General features: G+C 43.1%; 1 pseudogene; it reads right to left on the bottom strand.

The window, feature by feature from the left end:
* Positions 1–5,388: 5,388 nt before the first annotated feature.
* Positions 5,389–11,657, bottom strand: LOC110563516 (large ribosomal subunit protein eL18-like; annotated as a pseudogene).
* Between the last annotated feature and the right edge of the window lie 912 nt (positions 11,658–12,569).

The following is a 12,569-nucleotide window of genomic DNA, read 5'->3' as shown; positions in this document are numbered from 1 at the left end:
ACACCCCATGATGGAAACCAAGGAGGATAAAGAAAATGAATGTGCATGAGTTCTGGCAATTTATCTCATTTTCTCATGACAAGCCCTACAGGAAACAGAAAGGTCCTGAGGTCTGGCCTTGTCTGTAGGCATCTTACCATTGCAAGAGTGCTTAAGGGCACACTCTCCCCTGGCTGTGTCTCGCCTATGTCAGAGATACTGATCTTATGCCCCTCTGAGAAGCTTTTATGTTAAGCACAGTACAGGTTTTAATACACCTACTTGAGTATTCATAATTTTGCACAGCTTGAAACAGTACGAACAATGAGAAACCTTTTGACATACTGGAATTAACATGGTCAGCATGTGTGTAGCCAAGATCTACCCCTTTTAGCACGGAAGACAGGCACATCCAATTTTGTTGCTACAGAAAGCAAATAAATTCTTGTAACATCAGCTCACAGCACTTTGCACATTATTTTCCTGAATCCCTTCTGTTCCAGTGTTTGAAATGAAAAAACAAAAACAAAAACAACTCTAAAAAGCAAAAACAAAAACAAACAAAACAAAACCAAAAAACCTAAAACAGAATCCACTAGGATTTTCTTCCAGAAAGTCTCTGTGTTGTCATATGATCTCTCCTACTGGTTTATAAGTCACTCTTGGAAGAAGTGACAAAGCAAGAGAAGGGGTTTTATTAATGGAGTTATGTATTTTTTCCTGTTCCCCATACTGACTCTGAAGCCACAGCACTCTACTTTAAATTGTGAGAAGAAAAAGCAATGGTGGCCACTGTCAGGGCCTCAGAACTGCAGGAAGAGGATCCTTGAACCCCGTCTGTGTGAGATCCGTTCCCACCCTTTGTGTAGCCATACAATCTTACCCTTTATGAGAGAAGAATAGAAAGGAAATGTGGGTGGGACTCGTGTAGCTGGCCTTACACAACCCTGAGCAAAATGCCACAGAGCTGTTCTTGTGTCTCACTGTGCTACCTGGACCTTTCTGTAGATAACCTTCCGTATGTCAGGCAGAAGTCCAGGCACCAGCCCCAGAGTCCACAGACGTGATGCCGCGTGGGCTGTGACACTCGATGCTGTGGTCAGACACTTCCGCCACTGTGCATCAGCGATCCCTTGGCAATGGACACTGGGAGGTTCATCAGAATTGTCTCCATGTTCACACTGCTATGTATTAGTTCCAGCCTCCATGTTCACACTATGTATTCGGCCTCCACATTCACACTGCTGTCTTTTAATTCCGGCCTCCGTGTTCACACTGCTGTCTTTTAATTCCGGCCTCCGTGTTCACACTGCTCTGTGTTCACACTGCTCTGTGTTCACACTGCTCCGTGTTCACATTGCTGTCTTTTATTCCAGCCTCCGTGTTCACACTGCTCCGTGTTCACACTGCTCCGTGTTCACACTGCTGTCTTTTAATTCCAGCCTCCATCTTCACACTGCTGTCAGTTAATTCCAGCTAACTTTTAGTTTACTTCCCCACTATTCCAGTGTGATTAAGCCTTGAGGGTGCCTCCTAAAATTTCATAGGTTAGTTGTCTCATTTAAACAACCCCCATGAAAATCCCCCAAATCTTAAGATTAATAAAATTTAACCTACAGTGTGGCTTTCTCCTTATCTACTTTTAAAGTGGCCTCACTTCTACTTTTTTTTTTTTGTAATTGTTAAGTGGAAGAAGGTAAAATACTTTGAGACTAAGAGTTTGCGACCTCCCTCGTCTCATCTGGAGACCTCTGTGCCATTTTGCTTGTTAGAGTTTTATAAAAGTATCAGTACTTCCCTTAATGAAGACAACTCAGAAAGCCTCTGTCATGAACTTTCCTTGACTCAAATCAGAAAGCTGGCTAACAAAAACCCATTAATTCATTCAAACCCTTAAGGAGGATCCTTAACACTCTGGCTCAGACTCTGCATTACTTTGAAATATAGTTGAAAATACCTTCCTTAAAGGGATATTTTATGATTAATGAGACAATGCTCATAATGTGTTTTGATATCTTGGAGCAAAAGTTCTACAAAAGAAAACAAGTATTAATTAATATTAACACCCATATGAAAGGACTATAGATGTCCCAAGGACAAAGTAGAATACAGGAAGGATGTAAAATTTTCTGTTCTCAGCAAACTTTATGGAAACTTTCATATGATAGATATCCTTTGACAAATATGCTAAACATATTTTTCAAACAAGACAAGTGCTGTCGGGAGCTGTCAAAAGGACCCAGTCAATGTCCCGGTATATTGCTAAGTAAAGGAAAATTCTGCAGAAGGTTGATGAATGTTATGGAACGTGGTTCTCTGAGCAAGGAGCTGCCATCTTCATTAGGGCAGCAGAGACTGGCTGAAAGCAGGCAACAAGAGCAGGCTTTGTTGCTGATGCAAGACAGCCTGTGCACTTCAAACACAGGACTGGGAGGATCTGAGCTGGTTCTCATGTGCAGGGCTTTTCCCTGAAGACTAGCTTTCATTGTACCAGAAATATCCCTAATGGTATAATAGTGGCATTCATATTTTGGTGGTAACCAGCAACTGTTCAAGTGGATTTCCCCCTCTGAACAAGGTGGTGGGTATGGGTAGGTGGGGACTCATGCCTGGTGCTGATTTCGGTTTGCTCCTGCTGCTGGTTGATGGGTTGCTGGCTCCTGGTTGGAGATATCCTGACTACCTAGATAAAACTCCTCCCAAGGAACTCAATGTCCCTAATCAGTAGTACATAGTCTGACAATTTTGATACTCCCTTTCCTCTAACCTTCTTTCTCTCCTACCTAGTGTTAGGGGTTTGGAAGGAAAGAGGGTAGTGTAGGGAGGTAGAAAAAAGAACTCAAGAAAGTAGCCAAAAGTCTGGTTATACCTCATCAAAGAAGCTTCTCTTTGCAACAGAGATCATTTATAGAAAACCACAACTGTTCAAAATGCAGAGAACAATTGATTCTTGGGGGCTCAGCCCCAGCGAATACGTTTATAACAAAATTCCCACAACCGAGGCTCAGGAAACATGGAGAAAGAGAGGCAGAAAGACTGTAAAGGCCAGAGGAGCAGGAAATCTGCAGTGAGACTGTATCTCATAGAAATGGCAGGAGCGCTTCACCCATGATATTCTATCAATATGGCTGCTTCCAGGCATGGTGGCACATCCCTTTAACTCAGTTCTCAGGAGGAATATGAAAGTAGAGCTCTATGAGTTCAGGGTCAGTCTGGTCTACATAGTGAGTTCCAGGCCAGTTGGCTATACAGGGAGACTCTGTCTTAAAACAAAACAAAACAACAAACATGAAGCAATACAAATACCTAAACAATACCTGAATAAAGACTGAGAGATGGAAAAAAAATTAAAAGTTAAGTTTTTGGGGTTCTGAGCTAAAAAGTTTAAAATATATCAGGGCAGTTGACCTTGCTGTTTCTAGGCAGATCCAGCCAGCTGCTGGTGAGAACTGACCTTGCTGCTCATCAGAGGTTCTGTTGCCAGGAAATCAGCCTGGATGGCCTTGCTCCTGGAGTTAATCTCTCCCTCTCCCCTCCAGCAGTCTATCAGTCCAGGACAGGCCTGAAACCCAAGGCCAGCACGGGACAGGACTGAAGCCCAAAGCCAGCACAAGGCAGAACTGAAACCCAAAGCCAGGACAGGACTGAAGCCCAAGATCAACTGTTTCCCCTCACCCCTTCCTATTCCCCGCAAAAGAGAACAAAGAAAGCTGGGACCATTCATGGTTCTGGCACTTTCCCATAGCAAACAGTTTATGAAATGTAGCTTCTTCTTTTTGTAGTTTAACCAATAAAAACTAGATGGGCTAGAATCCCCTGCTTTGGGAGCACTGGGAGGGACTGAGATCTATAAATCACCCTCAGTCCTGAGTTCTGGGCTCTCAGCTGGATACCAATGTCTTGGTGTCTGCGAGAGTCCAGCTTAAGCTGTAAATAAAGATCTTCATGTGTTTTGCAATGGACTCAGCTCCTGGTGGTCTTTTGGGGATCTCATGAATCAAATCAGGCACAAGACAACACCAATAGCCATGCTAACATGGAAAGGGGGATCTCATTGGCCCGGACCCCTAGATAAAGAACTATAGATAACTAATGCCTGCTGAGAGTAGGAAGTTTTCCTCAGGGCTGAGTCTTCTAATTGGTTATCCAATATCAATTGGTCAGCCCTGAATCATATGCATACAAGAAACACTAAGTGAATTGAGAAAGTTATGTTTGTATATTTATGCATATAAATATGTATGTATACACACACACACACACATAACGTAACAATAACAATTACAGGAAATGAAGCCATGAATTTATGAGGGAATAAAGAGAAAGATACGGAAGATGTTTGAAGGGAAGGAAAGGGGAATGAGGAAATAATGTAATTACATCTTTTTTTTTTTTTAAAAATACTGATTCTTTGTGAATTTCACATCATGTACCCAAATCCCATGCATCTCCCCATTCCTCTATATCTGCCCTAAGCCCTTGTAACCTTCCCCTCAAAGAAAACAAAAAAATTAAAAAGAAAAAGAAAAAAAAATCTCTGTGGAAGCTGCAGTATTTCACAGTGTGTCTTGCAGTGCACCCCTTTGTCCAAACAGCTTTTCTTGCAAATGTTCATTACAGTGAGTCACTGGTCTGACTTGAGGCCTCTGGCTTCTGCTACACCATCAATACTGGATCCTCACCTGGACTCCTCTCAGACATCCTGTTGTTGCCCTGTTCATGGAGATGCAGCTTTGGTTCTGCAGGACCAGCCCCTTCACCCACTCCAGCAGTTCACAGATAGGATAGATGTTGGGATGGGCCAGCTCAAAGCCCTGGATCAGTTGAGTTGGTCGGCCTGCCGGTCCTCCTGCACTCAGGCCCCCAGCACCTTGCCCTGGGCCAGCTCTCCCTCTCTCACCCGTGCCTCAGCTACTAGGAACAGCTCTACTGTGCTGCCTAGGTGAGTTACAGGGCCTACTCTCCCGAGTGCTGCAGCCAACCAGAGGCAGGGCCAGCTCTACACAGCCTTGAGACATCAACGTGGCCCCCGGTGGCAGCCCAGACCAGGGATGATCTGGACTATGGACATCAGCACCCACTCCAGCTGCTGCAGGGCCACAGACACAGATACTGGCTGCGGCATGGGCCAGGACCTCCCCATGGCTGCAGGTCACACTGGGCCGTTCCTCACTACCTTTTCACCTCCAGTTCTGCTTTCTTTATCGTTCACACACTTTTCTGCTTCTTTCTCTCTCTCTTACCTCTATACTGCTTACTTGCTTATCTTAGTGGCACCAAGACCTCTTCCACCCTACCCATGCCACATGGAGGCAGATGGAGGTCATCTTGTAATTATATCTTTTTTTTTTCAACATCAAAAGGTTAAAAACAAAATAACACTAACATCCAGGGTTAGTTTTTCTAGCCTCAGTTGGCCCTTTGGCCTCTGGCGCGCTCAAACTTTCGGCCCTTGGAGTGGACATAGGGTTTGGTGTGGCTGTGTGGGGTCCGTGGGGCCTTGCCAAATGCCGGTATACCTCTGTGCCCTTCTGAGGACGAGACAGGGAGGAGCACAGCTGGGAGACTCCAGAGCCAGCTGGTCGAGGGTGAGGATCTCAGCCCCAGCCTTGAGGATGCGTCTTTGCTGCTCACTCGCAGTGCACACAGCTTCAGCTTGGGCACTTTGAGAATCCTCTCACCATCTCTGACTGTCGCCGCCACCACAGCTGTTTTGTTCTCTAGTCCAGGAATCTTCATCTTTCGGATCATGCGTGACAGGACAGAGGTGGCCGGTTAGTGCGGCTCATAAATAACCTTTTCAGAACAACCGGGTGGAAGGTGGGGTTGGTTCGTTGGGCCAGAAACCTGTACAGCTTGACTAGCAGCCACAGGTAGATGTCCTGGCTCTTGGGCCCCTGCGCCGAACCTTCCGGTCCTTGGTGTGTCGAATGTTAACGCCTGTTGTGGCGCCTCCTGCTTGGCCTGGTCCAGGAAGGCAGAACGGCGCCAGAATGGGGAGCAAAAGGGCTCTGCGAGAAGCGCTTGTGACGTTACGCTTTGTACTTACATCTTAATTAAAAACAAGCAAACACAAAATTTGATAAAAATAAAGAGCAGACTTGTTGACCTTCGACATCCCTCAGAGAGGGTGGGTGTGGGAGGGTTCATGGAACATCATCTTGGATTTAAGCCACTGTCTCAGGCTTTGTGATTTTGTCCTAATTGCATGTGGCCAGGGTTAAGGGGTGAGTCCCGAGGTGCTGCAGTGCTGGGGAAGACAGAACTGTAAGCGACCCCATCTCTGCTCTGTGGTGAAGCCGTTGTCCATGCCGGGAGAAGACTGGTATGTTGGCTTGGGCTTCACCCATGCTGCTCATCCACGCTCCGTATTTAATCATAATAAACTCGTGGGTTCCTCAAGGTGAGCTTGGTGAAACTGTGCTCTGGGTTGTCTTTGTCCTCAGGACGCGAGGAGGAGGTAAGTGTTTACGTCTCCCAGGGAAGGAATTCTCAAAACAACAGGGTCATTTGTATTTGGGACCAGCACCTTTCCTTACTACAGGTAGAAAGAAGTGTTAATGGAAGCAACTTTGCTAAGGCAGCCCTTAGCTCCAGCGAGTGAGAGTGAAACATGACAGTCTATTTAGAGGGTCAAAATGACAAATCTGCGCACACTTGGACCCGGCAACTTGATAACTGGTACTTAACGCAGGCGCGCTCATGGCAGCAGGGATAGCAAGCCTGAGGATCACCCAGGTGTTTGTCAACACCAGAGCGGCTTCCTAACTTGAACATTCAGCTGCGTATTTTGCAATTAAGAAAGAATGGGGCAGATTTGCATCTGCAGATTTGAAAGGACCATAAAGACACATCTTTCAACAGGATAAAAAGCAGTCTGTGTGGCATGAGTGCTTGTGCAAATGAAACGAAGAGAGTATGTATAAATGGAATGTAACACCTAAAATAGTTTTGTATTTTATATGCACCAACCGGTTATTAACTGTAGTTAATTTCTAGGGAGAGAGAATGGAGAGAGTGTTCCAACAACAACAACAACAGAATCTATTTTTATTTAATACTTAAAAAAAACACAAGTATATATTAACTATTTTTTTTGAAAGAGAGAGAGAAGTCCAGGCTGGCATTGAACTCTGAATCCTTCAGTCTCAGCCTCCCAAGTTGCTGGGATTTTAGGCCTGTAATACCCTTCAAAGCTTTAGAGAAATATCCACAATGTATATGTATATCATATGTAAGTTGCCATACATATATTTAATTTTTTAAGTAAGGACTCCTTCCTTCTATCCACTCCAGTTCAGTAGCAACGCCATCGGACAGCTGTCCTACTCTGGACAGACACACTTCTGGACACACAGGCTGTTTGGTATCTCATCATTACCCCACAGTACTTACATTAGAGCCACCTGCAGCGCATCTGTGACGCTTTGAGAGCAAAGTCTTCTAATCCAGGACTAGAGTGAAATGGGGTGAAATGGCGTCTGTTGGCTGTGGATGTAACTCAGTATTACAGCATCTGTTTAGTATCTGTGAGCGCATTCCTCTAGTTGCCAGTGTGGGGGAGAATGGGATCGTTTATTTTTCAATCTCACAAATTGTGCTTTTTAACAGTTAATTAACTTTGGAGCTGGGGGTTGAATTGAGGTCTTACACACGTGTGTCTGCCACACCTCCAGTCCTCAGATGTGGTTTTATTTTAAAATATTGTTCTACCTCAAATTAACCTAAAATACCTATGGCTATGTAAATAATGATCATCACAAATTTCTTACAGATTGTTAATACTTCTCTCAAGAAATACCTACCTCCATAATAATTAATTTTGAGCATGAGCATTTAAAATATTGTTTTGCTAATTTTTGAAAAGTGAACATGCATTATTTCTTTGATAGACCCTTTTTATTTGACCACCAACATACAATATACATTGTGGTAAAATACTTAAATACCAAAGACTATACTTTGGGGCACAGCTCTCTGCAAGAGCAGTTACTTACCTAGTATGCAGGAGGCCTTGGATTTTCGAGAAAGAATAAGTTGTGAAAGCTTAAAATTACAGAGAAACCCTGTACTTCAGTTTGTTCCAGTAAACACATCCTACAGAAGCTATTTCAGGCTTCTCATTTTAAAGGAATTTAAAAGTAGCTGCTAAAAGGACTCACAGTCATGATGAACACATGCTGTACAAGAATGCAATTATGAATCACAGAAAGGAAGTCGGATGCCAGCGCAGTAAGTTAGTTTTTAACATTAACTTCATCTTCATTTGGATTCTTGCGCAACATCCCAAACACTGGGAGGAAAAAATAAGTCAGAAACAATTCCTTACTTGAAGTATGTGTAAGTTGGAAACACATTCTTTGATAAGGGCTAAACACAATACTTTCTTTGTTTAAAACCTCCCAAGGTAGTTTTGGGATGAATGTGATTTAACAGAGGAAACAAAATATTGCTTGTCTTCACTTTGACCTAACTGAGCTGGCTGAAACTGCCAGCTTAAGGATGTGTGGGACATTCTGCTACTTTAGTTTAAAAGGCTCTGTGTGGTTAATTTCTCCTCAGGGCCAGAAATGGCTTCATTTCCAATGTCTCTGTGTGTTTGTCTATGTGTGTTTGTGTGTGTGTCTGTGTGTGTGTTTGTGTCTGTGTTTATTTGTGTGTGTGTATGCACGTGGTGACTAAACTCAGGCCTCAGGTATGTGTGGGAATACACTATCATTGAGTTACACTCTCCCACTCAGCCACCTCACTAACATTTTGTGTTTTATCTTGCTGGAGCTGTTGTACCCCTGTATTTATTTATCCTCCTTGATCCATAAATTGCTAATTTATGTTTGTCTCTTTGGGGTTAAAAGCACTTTATGTAGTTTGATTAGCCCTGTAAGTTCAAGTGACTGAAGGTTAGCCTCCCGTACCCAGTCTTGTGAGTTTTGTTTACTAGGAGCCTGACTTCCCAGCTCAGCAGGTGTGAGAGCTGAAGTACAGACAGGATCTTAGTAGGTGTGGGGCTGTGAAGACTTGGAGAGGCCAAGTGCTTGGGAAGAGGGATTGATTTAGATGGAGAAGAGGCATGTGGTCTTGAGTGCTGACTAGCTGGTTAGTTGGGGCACCGCCTCCAAAGTGAAGAGGGAGGGGCTGCTTGGAAAGATGGCTCTCAGTAAATCTATCTTTTACTTCTCAGGGAAAACATTGCTCAAGCATCAGCATGTACATGCTACCCAGGGTGGACACCTTCATTTTGGTAGAGCAGCCGGCATTTTTAACAGCTGTTACCGAAAGGGTTAGGACCAAGTGGCTTGTAAAAAAAAAAATGTTTCCCTAACTTCTGTTTCTTATCCCTGAGGAAAAATAAATAAACCTTTTTTTTTTCCTAAAAAAAAAAAAAAAAGACAACCTCATGCCCTTCTCCCACCACTGCCTTCTGTCAAAGGAGAACAAAATACCATAATTCTATAGCTGGAGTTTCCTGCCTGTGGGCATCACTAGCTTTCTGTAACTCAGTAAAATACCTGATGGGTTTACTTTGGTCTGGAACTTTGGAGATTCTAGCCCGTGATTCATTGGCCCTTTTGTTTTGAGGCAGTGGTAAGGCAGCACTTCATGGCCGAAACAACCACTCATCTAACCGCTGGGCAGGAAAAGGAAGGAAAGAAGAGGGGATCAGAGACCCATGGTCCTTTTTTGGTCCTTTTTGAGGGTACATACCTAATGACTTAAGGATCCTCCATCGTGTCCCAGGTTACAAGGGCTCTATCTCCTTCCCATAGCATCATCCCTGGGGAAATCTTCCTACTAAATGCCTGAGCTCTGAGGAGCCATTCATGAACTGAATCATCCACAAAGGCCTGGACCTAACTGGCCACTGGGTCTAGCAACCTGTATCATCATCACCACCATCATCATCATTATATTTTGTAAAGAAGAAGTAGAACTGTCATTCTTTGCAGTTGACATAATCACATGTAAAGAATCTGATAGACTCTACATAAAGTCTTTTATAATTGGTGAATTTAAGGACAGTGTGTGGTACAAGACCAACACATGAAAATAAACACTGCCTCCATAAAGAAGAATAAACAACACAAAATCAAAGTGAAAAAACAAGGGCAGAACATGAAATATTTTAAGGCCAACGAGGTGCTCATTGGGCAAATGAGCTTGCTGTTGATTCTGACACTGAATTTGGTCCCTGGAGGCCCACACAGTGGGGGACAAAAACAGCTTCCACAAATTCTCCTCAGATTTCCACATGTATGCCATGGTATGCTCATACCCACTTATATACACACAAACAAATTAAGTAATGCAATAAAAATATTTATTTTTTTTGAATAAAAGATATACAGATGTATATTGTAAGCTATAACATGTTCCCCCAAAAGATGAAAGATTTGTTGTGGGTCAGTAGTGTCCTGATGTCAGTTTTCTCACAGTGATATAAAGATTTAACACAATCTCAAATAAATCACAGCATGTTAAAAATATTTATTCATTATTTTGTATGTCTGGATGTTTTGCCTGTGTATGTTTACCATGTGCATGTAAGCCTGCAGAGGGAAGAAGATGGCATCTGATCCCAAGAGTTTCTTATAGTTGTTAGTGAGCGAGTAGGTACTAGAAAATGTACTTGGGCCCTTGTAAGAGGTGCTCTCCTAACCCAAAAATCATGCCATTCTTTGAAGAACTGTGCAATTGCTAACATTTGAGAACTACTGAATGAAGGGTGTGTGTGTGTGTGTGTGTGTGTGATGAAGTACCGTGAGATACCTTGTCTGTTTTTGTCATAACTGACTCTGTGATACTCAAATTGCAATAAGACATAGAGAACGCATTCAAATGTAGATTCCCGTGTCGTTCTAAATGCAAGCAACAGGAATGTATGCTTTAAAATGCATATCATGATGTGTCATGACATGTCTTTAGACAGTTTTCTCTGTCAATTCTCTCTCTCCTTGGTTTTGCTAACCTTGAACTTAAGTTCCTCCTGTCTTACTCTCTCCAGTCCTGAGAATACAGCTATGGGCTAATCATATCCAGCCCTTAGCTTACTGTCTTACAGTTTTCTTTTCTATTGTCCTTGCTGTCTCTCTGACATAACCACTGTCTCTGGACCCGGGAAGGGGCAGATGATGGTTAAAGACGGAGTTCAAATTGGGCATGTCATAAAAAACTGAATGAGAGGATAATCATGAGTAAATATGAGCAAACACTTCAAATACATATTTGCAAATGCCATAATGAATTGCATTATATATTTAATATGTGCTATTAGAAACAAATGGCAAAATATCATTAAAGTAATAAATTGGGGGTAAGGTTCGTAGGTCTTAGAGGGAGCCTGCTACTGTTTTAATAAATGATCATGTTGTCAAACTGCCTTATATTTATACCCATAGGTTTGTGCTGTTTTCGTTCAAGCTTCAGTCTTGATCAGAGAAGCTTCTTTTTGCAGTGGGCAGCAGCTAACACAGAGTTCCACAGTTGCTCAAAGTGCTAAGAATAACTGGCAGTGAGTGCTCGAACCTAAAAGGCCACCAATATTCCCTACATTCCTTCTCAAGAGACACTGCAGAAAAGTGGGCGGAGAGACTGTAAAAACCAGGGGATGGTGAGGGATGCTGCGGAATGCTGTTTTCTGAACATGACTTGGCCTTGCGCTGTGAACTCACAGCTGCCATGGTTACCTGCACAGGATCTGTATAAGACCAAGCCAGTCAAAATTCAACATGAATGGGAGAGGGGCTGCCAAGAGGCCCCATCCCCAACCACAGAGCCGGATGTCTTCTGGGGAAAGGAAAGTGATTTTTCTTTGGTGATGTGACATCTAGTAGATTTCTCACGCTCCAGCAGATGGTCCTGTACTCTTGTTCATATTCTTAGCCCTGATTAGACTCAGCAGATTATTTAAAAGAAGAGGAGAACATCAAGTTGGAAGGAGATGGGCTGAGGGGTACCTGAGAAAAATTGGAGGGAGAAGTAGATGGATACCATCGAAATACATTGTATAAGCATTTAATTCTGAAATAATTAAATATAATAAAAGTTTATTTGCATTATCTTTTTAAATTTTCATGCTCAGAGAAATTTGCGCAAACACCAGGAACTTGAACTTGACCAAATTAGAAGAAATGCTCTCTCCCACCCTCCCTTCCTCTCTTAATATTATTGAACAGTGATGGTCAGGCACTCTTCTAAGTACTTTACGGAAAGAGCGTAACTTTGCACACTGTCTCATTCTTGAGGGAATGGAAACAGCAAAGTTTCCCAAGTGACACAGCTAGTTGGTGATGGGGCTAAGGCTCCGACTCTGGCATCGTGGCCACAGAGCCTTCACTTTTAACCACTCACGGCACTCAAACCTTCTTTTCTTACTTCACACGTGCATCTGACTGAGCTTATCTGTTTCTTCAGCTTCATCTGCCAGTCATACTATATCTCTAACTTCAGTCACGTCGGTCATCTGAGTTCCGCTTGTGTGGTCTCTGTCGATTCCTGGACGATTGACGGTATTTCTTTCTGGGGCATTGTGTGCTTAGCATTTACACATAGGACGCATTTTCCTCCTTGCCTTCATTCCTTGTGATGCCTCT

This window comes from Meriones unguiculatus, chromosome 15 (genome assembly GCF_030254825.1).
Source record: "Meriones unguiculatus strain TT.TT164.6M chromosome 15, Bangor_MerUng_6.1, whole genome shotgun sequence".
NCBI lineage: Eukaryota > Metazoa > Chordata > Mammalia > Rodentia > Muridae > Meriones > Meriones unguiculatus.
The sequence above is the reverse complement of the archived record's forward strand: the minus strand, read 5'-3'. Positions and strand labels throughout refer to the sequence as shown.